The sequence below is a fragment of the Salvelinus sp. IW2-2015 genome, linkage group LG11, assembly GCF_002910315.2.
Source record: "Salvelinus sp. IW2-2015 linkage group LG11, ASM291031v2, whole genome shotgun sequence".
Lineage (NCBI taxonomy): Eukaryota > Metazoa > Chordata > Actinopteri > Salmoniformes > Salmonidae > Salvelinus > Salvelinus sp. IW2-2015.
The window spans coordinates 37,822,698-37,830,040 of record NC_036851.1 but is presented as its reverse complement, the minus strand read 5'-3'; the positions used below and the strand labels follow the sequence as shown (position 1 = coordinate 37,830,040).

The 7,343-nt window shown below is 43.1% G+C and overlaps 1 pseudogene; it reads right to left on the bottom strand.

The window, feature by feature from the left end:
- Positions 1 to 239: 239 nt before the first annotated feature.
- Positions 240 to 5,275, bottom strand: LOC111970712 (acidic mammalian chitinase-like; annotated as a pseudogene).
- Between the last annotated feature and the right edge of the window lie 2,068 nt (positions 5,276 to 7,343).

Here is a 7,343-nt window from a genome sequence, read left to right as displayed (position 1 = left end):
AGAATTTGTTCTTGACTTGTCTAGTTGAATAGTAAACTTTTATTTTTTATTTTATTAAAGTTGAGGTGCAGAGTTGCTAATATTGATCACATACTGAGTAGTTATGTGGGATGCAAGGTGATTTGTAGATCAGTGATTCGGCACAGTTCAAGGGCAATGTAGTTGACCTCAAAGGAAGTGACAGACAGCAGGATGCATTCATATTTTGGGAGTTTATTAGAGTGGGTTAGACATTACATGGTGCTGATGTTAGAATGGGCCATGACAACTGGCCCTAACAACACAGCCTTTAGACCCAGCTCCTTCATGACATACTTAGGGGTCGGAACTATTTAATGAAGCTGATGAAATGACCTGGGAGAGATGAGATGGGGTTGATATCATTTCAACTACTATTTGAACCCAGATCTGGTTGAGAAAGTGATGGAGAGGGTTGTGAATGTAACAGAGTAGTTTGCTACTCCATTACCCTCTAGTCATATATTTCCTCTCACAGATACAAACACAGATCTTGTTATGGAAGCTCTTGATGTTATCGTATCTGACCGACACGTTCTGCTTGTTGTAGGGCACCATCTGGGTAGAGTCCCAGACCTCGATCTCTCCCTGCTTCAGGAAGGTGCAGATCTAAAGACACACTTACGTTAGGGTTGGAAGTTTACATCATCTTCAAAGGGAAGCCTGCTTCAGGAAGCTGCAGATGTAATCTCACACACACACTGTGTTTGAGTCCAAAATGGCACCCTGTTCCCCATATAGTACACTACCTTTGACCAGAGCACACAAGTAGGGCACTGTGTAAGGAATAGGGTGTCATTTCACACCTACTGTGTCCCGTGTCAGTTACTTCGTAGTAGGCCAAGAAGCCAGCCTGTCTGGTGAAGAGTCCGGCAGTGCCAAGGCCAATGGTGGGAGCGCCCACAGCAATGTTAGAGCCACTGGCCAGCTGAAAGGTGTGGCAAATCCAGCCAGGAGCTTCTCGGCAGGGGCACTGTTGCTTTTCCAGTACTTCATAGCATAGTCCTTAGAACACACAGTATCTGGTACTGAGAACACTAAAGAGCGAAGGTTGGAAAAATAAAGATGTTACTCACGCTCAACTGGAACCTAGACAGGCAGGAAGAGACTGATTTGATAAGCAGGGGAAGAGATGGGTAGAGAGAAATATGAGGGGGAGATAGAGGGAAGTAGAGTGAAAGTGTCTCTCCACATTGTAGTAGATATGGTTTCCCTGACCAGCCGGTCCTTGGTAGAGGGCTGTTTTCTCCAGTGTTAAATTCCCAAGATCCATGGAAGTCATAGGTCATCACATTCAGAAGGCCAACAGCCTGAGTGTTAGGTAGAGAGATACAAATATATATTTAGTGGCTTGAATAAACAAACCATTTCCAATATGCAAGGTATTATTTGATAGATCATGCATGTTTTTGTGCACAAATTTTGCATGAGAATTGATATCATTGAGGCTCAGTGTGTATGTACTGATCGTCCAATCTTGGGGATCTGGTATGCAGTGTCAATGGTCCTCTTTCCGGACACAGCTGCAGTCAGAATCAGACGAGGACGGTTGGTCATCTTTTCCTCAACCTCGAAGGCAGCCATCAGCTCCTAGAGGGAGATAGTACACAAATGGGTGTGTGATGACTAGCCTGTTCGGGTCAGGTTACCGTGGACCACACTCCTACAAGAGACATCTCACACCCGCCAGAGGGGGAGAGATCGAGATGTATGGAGGTGGGGAGTTTTGACACCTCACGCCCATTGTAAATCTTAAGGCAGCAGACAAAATTCATTTGTCCTCTCACTGTGAAGGAATGGAATGTATGATGGGCCTATGGCCTACCTAAGGACAGTAACATGCAATAAATGGACTTTGGGACAATATGTTTTGCCAGCCAAAATGGTAGTAATGACGATAGATGGAATATGAAAATGAATGTCGTTTATGTTATGTTATTAAAAGTTAAACAACGACATAATGAAAACATTGTAACTTGAAGAGTTTTCACAATATGTACCTGATGTTTGCATAATGTACGTTGTGTGGAAAATGTCCAGATCAAAGAGAATGTTTTTGTAAAGATGAAATGTGAAGTTGTCTAAATTGGATCTGAGTAAAATCCAGACCTTGCCTCGTAACTAGTTACGCCAAGAGAACTTGACCTAAAGGCGGAAACACCCATTTCTGACCCGAGGGTGACCACGAGCTGCAGCCAAAGTTCAATTAGTTGTAACTCCAAAACGCAACACGAGGTTGAAGAAGGCAAAGAAACCTTTTAACAATCTATGCTACGGATAAGTAGCTGTGTAAGAGGTTGAATTCAAGCAGGACCACCCGGTTATTCTCTCCAAGCAATCGTGTGTCTACACTGCTTTCATTCCCACGCTGGAACCACCTATATGGCTGATTAGCCGTCCTCAGAAGACCCCTCTTTCAGAACAAGTGCGAGGAAACAGACCACTAAGAGAAAGGACACTGACATCGTGAGGACAATCAGAGAGTTACACCCGGTAACCGAAGAAGTGCCGTCATCAGAGGAGAAGACGAACCCTGTCCATGAAGAGACACCCCATTGGAGCCTTTCGACACGTAATTACATCATTATATTCTGACCCATTAGAGCGGCAGTTCGGGTCAAGGTTAGGGTTAAACTAAGCATAGTTTACAAATGTACCCAAGTGTGCTTTTCTCTCGTACCCTCTCTCTTTCTCTCTCTTTTGAAATCCCCATTTTGTGTAACATGTGTCATATTGTGTTGGTCCGCTAGGGACCTGTTTCAGTGTACTAAGTTCTATTCAATAGCCTAGACTGTGTGTTTGTGTATGTATATCTTATATTATCATTTTAGCTTGTTTGTAAATGAATACTCAACTCAATTGGTGTGGTACGGACTTATTTAGTGTGACTCGGGTTTGTGCAGATTCCCGGATTATGCAACGTTCAGAATGAGACTAGAGGAAATTAATTAATTAGCGACTGTTGTAAAATCGATATTCTGATATTCTTTGAGTTAATTTGGGAAATAGAAACGTAATAAAGCCAAACTTCCCATGGTGCCCCAGGTTACTGAATTAATAATTACCTGATTCATTTAATCACGTAATTATAAACAGTTAATCATTTGATGAACAGCAGTCATCACATTAATCAATCCAACATTACAACAGGTGTGTGTGTTCATTCGTGTGTGTGTGTGTGTATATGTGTGTGTGAGTCTGACCTGCACCAAGATGGTGAATCTATACTTGTCTGCGGGCCTTTGGAACTCCCAGTCAAAGTCCAGGCCATCAAACTGATACTGCTTCAGAAACTTAATCGCACCGTTGATGAACTTCTGGTGGTTGGCTGTACTGGACACTATCTCTGTGAACCTTGGGACACACACTGCTCAGACACTGTGTGTGCGTGCGTGCGTCTGATTCAGGCACGTACACACACATACCTAAACCAGGACTAAGCCTAACTCTTYTATTTGCTTACAAGAACAGCAACCTAAAGACCTTGCTGGCAATTGGAGGGAACTTTGGCACTCGGCCGCAAGTGGACGMKCGWKCGMWCGMKCGTCCACTTGCGGCCGAGTGCCAAAGTTCCCTCCAATTGCCAGCAAGGTCTTTAGGTTGCTGTTCTTGTAAGCAAATACAAGAGTTAGGCTTAGTCCTGGTTTAGGTATGTGTGTGTACGTGCCTGAATGAGAATGTGCGTACCTGTTTTAGTGTGTGTATGTGCGTGCGTGCGTGCCTGCGTGCAAGAGTGTGTGTTTGTCTGTGTGTTTGTGCATGTGTGTCTCTCTCACTGGTTCTTGAGGGCCTGGAACTATTCCGAAGAGTATCTCATCGTTCCATTCGGAGGTCTTGATCTCGTTGTTGGCCATGCAGATGAAGGTATAGATCAGATGGTCACAGAGGAAGGGGTCCAAGTCAGCGATCAAATACTTGCCTGCTCCTGGACGGTACTGGCCCCAGTTTGTGAAATAACAGGACAGGATGTAGGAGGATCCTATGGAAGGGTATTAGTAATGGTAGAGTTGGGAGTCAGGCAGTTTCAGAGTCAGGGTTGATAGACTCTGTAAGTCACATTATTGTTTTCTGATTTGCTACATGTAAATCTCAAATGTACGTAAAATGGCCTCCCAGCAGCCTAAGGTGCAGAGTTACGTAACCGGGTGGAAGCCACTTGTTGATGGCTATTTAACAATCTGATGGCCTTGAGATAGAAGCTGTTTTTCAGTCTCTCGGTCCCAGCTTTGATGCAACCTGTACTTAAGTCATTTTTTTGAGTATCTGTACATTACTTTACTATTTATATTTTTGACAACTTTTACTTTTACCTCACTACATTCCTGAAGGAAAGAATGTACTTTTTACTCATACATTTTCCCTAACACCGAAAAGTACTCGTTTCATGTTGAATGCTTAGCAGGACACAAAAATGGTCCAATTCACGCACTTATCAAAAAAATATCACTGGTCATCCCTACTACCTCTGCACTGGCTGACTTTGTCTGTAAATTATGTCTGAGTTTTGGAGTGTGCCCCTGGCTATCCATAAATTCAAAACCCAAGAAAATGTTGCCGTCTGGTTTTCTTAATGTAAGGAATTGAAAATAATTTATACCTTTGATACTTGTTTATATTTTAGCATTTACATTTACTTTTGATACTTAAGTATATTTAAAACCAAATACTTTTAGAATTTTACTTAAGTAGTATTTTACTGGGTGACTTTAATTTTTACTTGAGACATTTTCTATTGAGGTATTTTTACTTTTACTCAAGTAGGAGAATTTGGTACTTTTTCCACCACTGCTTGTAATGACCTCACCTTCTGGATGATAGCGGGGTGAACAGGCAGTGGCTCGGGTGGTTATTGTCCTTGATGATCTTTTTAGCCTACCTGTGACATCGTGTGCTTTAAGGTGTCCAGGAGGGCAGATAGTTTGCGTTGGGCAAACTGCACCACCCTCTGGAGAGCCTTGCGGTTGCGGGCGGTGGAGTTGCTGTACCAGGCGTTGATACAGCCCGACATGATGCTCTCAATTGTGCATCTGTAAAAGTTTGTGAGGGTTTTAGGTGTCAAGCCAAATTTCTTCTGCCTCCTGAGGTTGAAGAGGCACTGTTGCGGCTTCTTCACCACACTGTCTGTGTGAGTGGACCATTTCAGATGGTCAGTGATGTGTACGCCGAGGAACTTGAAGCTTTCCACCTGCTCCACTGCGTTCCCGTCGATGTGGATAGGGGCGTMCTCCCTCTGCTGTTTCCTGAAGTCCACAATCATCTCCTTTGTTGTCAACATTGAGTGAGAGGTTATTTTCCTGGCACCACACTCCCAGAGCCCTTACCTCCTTTCTGTAGGCTGTCTTGTCATTGTTGGTAATCAGGCCTACTACTGTTGTGTCATCTGCAAACCTGATGATTGAGTTGGAGACGTGCGTGGCCATGCAGTCATGAGTGAACAAGGAGTACAGGAGGGGGCTGAGCACGCACCCTTGTGGGGCCCTTGTGTTGAGGATGAGCGAAGTGGAGGTGTTGTTTCCTATCTTCACCACCTGAGGGCGACCCGTCAGGAAGTCCAGGACCCAGTTGCACAGGGCGGGGTTCAGACGAGCTTAATGATGAGTTTGGAGGGTTTGGTTTTGAATGCTGAGCTGTAGTCAATGAACAGCGTTCTTACATAGGTATTCCTCTTGTCCAGATGGGATAGGGCAGTGTGCAGTGCAATGGCATTCTAGTTTGCTCAGTTTTTTTGTAAATTCTTTCCAATGTGTCAAGTAATATACATTTTTTTTTTTTCATGATTTGGTTGGGTCTAATTGTGTTGTTGTCCTGGGGCTCTGTGGGGTCTGTTTGTGTTCGTGAACAGAGCCCCAGGACCAGCTTGCTTAGGGGGCTCTTCTACAGGTAAATTTCTCTGTAGGTGGCTTTGTTATGGAAGTTTTGGGAATTGCTTCCTTTTAGGTGGTTGTAGAATTTAACGGCTCTTTTCTGGATTTTGATAATTAGCTGGTATCGGCCTAATTCTGCTCTTCATGCATTATTGATTGTTTTACATTGTACGCAGTGGATATTTTTGCAGAATTCTGCATGCAGAGTCTCAATTTGGTGTTTATCCCATTTTGTGAATTCTTGGTTGGTGAGCGGACCCCAGTATTTTTTGCCAGATCCTAATTTGTATGTCGAATTTGATGTTCCTTTTGATGGCGTAGAAGGCCCTTCTTGCCTTGTGTCAAGAGAATTTTCAATCCCAATGATAATAACTAACAATTATTAAAGCTTTGACTATTTCCTGAGGTTTGCAAGACCCTGGGTTTAATAAAAATTAGGCAAAGACTCAGCTTATGCAAAAGGTCCGTACAATTTATTCAGAGAACGTTCTGAAGTCCATAATACAAAGACATCCATTTTATAACTCACTCCCTATTTACGCACATACCTTCACACAAACAGTAGATATCCTACGCACATACATACACATGAACAGTAGATGAGTTGTATAGTTCTCACCACTGTTTATCACCACCAAGCCGACAGTTCCATTCCCCCGAGTTTAGAGGAACCTTGAAAGGACTTGTAAGGACTCCCTGTTCTATCATATGTTTCTCAGAGTTCTAGCTAGGTCGGGTCAAACACAGTTGAATTGTCCTCGGTATTTTCTTAGACACACACACACACACACCTTTCTCTCCCTCACATGTCTCTACCGAACGTTATTGGACTTATGTTTAGTACTTTAATCATTCATTATACATGCTACATAAATTAATAATCACTAATAGTTACATTTCAGGGTGGAATACTTTAATCATTACCTTTAAGCATATAATTCCCTTATCACCTTGTCTCTCAGATCGTTCACAGCTTTGTGTTTAGGTCGAGGTATGTATCGTTTTTGTGTGCTCTATGGCAACGGTGTCTAGATGGATTTTGAATTCGTGGTCCTGGCAACAGGACCTTTTTTTGGAATTCAGAACTGCAAAAATAATGAACTAATGTGCCGTTGTTCTACTACTCCTTCCCCTCAGACATGAAAATACACACTGTGGCAGACCAGGGGGTTTGATCTAAATGTTTACACAGTGTGACACCTCAGTGTGACACCTCAGTTTCAAGGGTGTTTATTTAAAACAATAAAGAAAAATTCAATAAACTGGTCTCCCCCAGGAGACCTCTTCCGGGTTACCGTCTTCTGGGCTCCACAGAATGCTGTCTCCTCTGGGAACCCCTTGGTTCTAGCAGACCGTGAGGTCGTCTATCTGGTAGCAACCTCTCACTACCTCAAATATAATCAAATAAATACAAAAATGTCACATGCGCCAAATACAACAGGTGAAGAACTAACCGTGAAA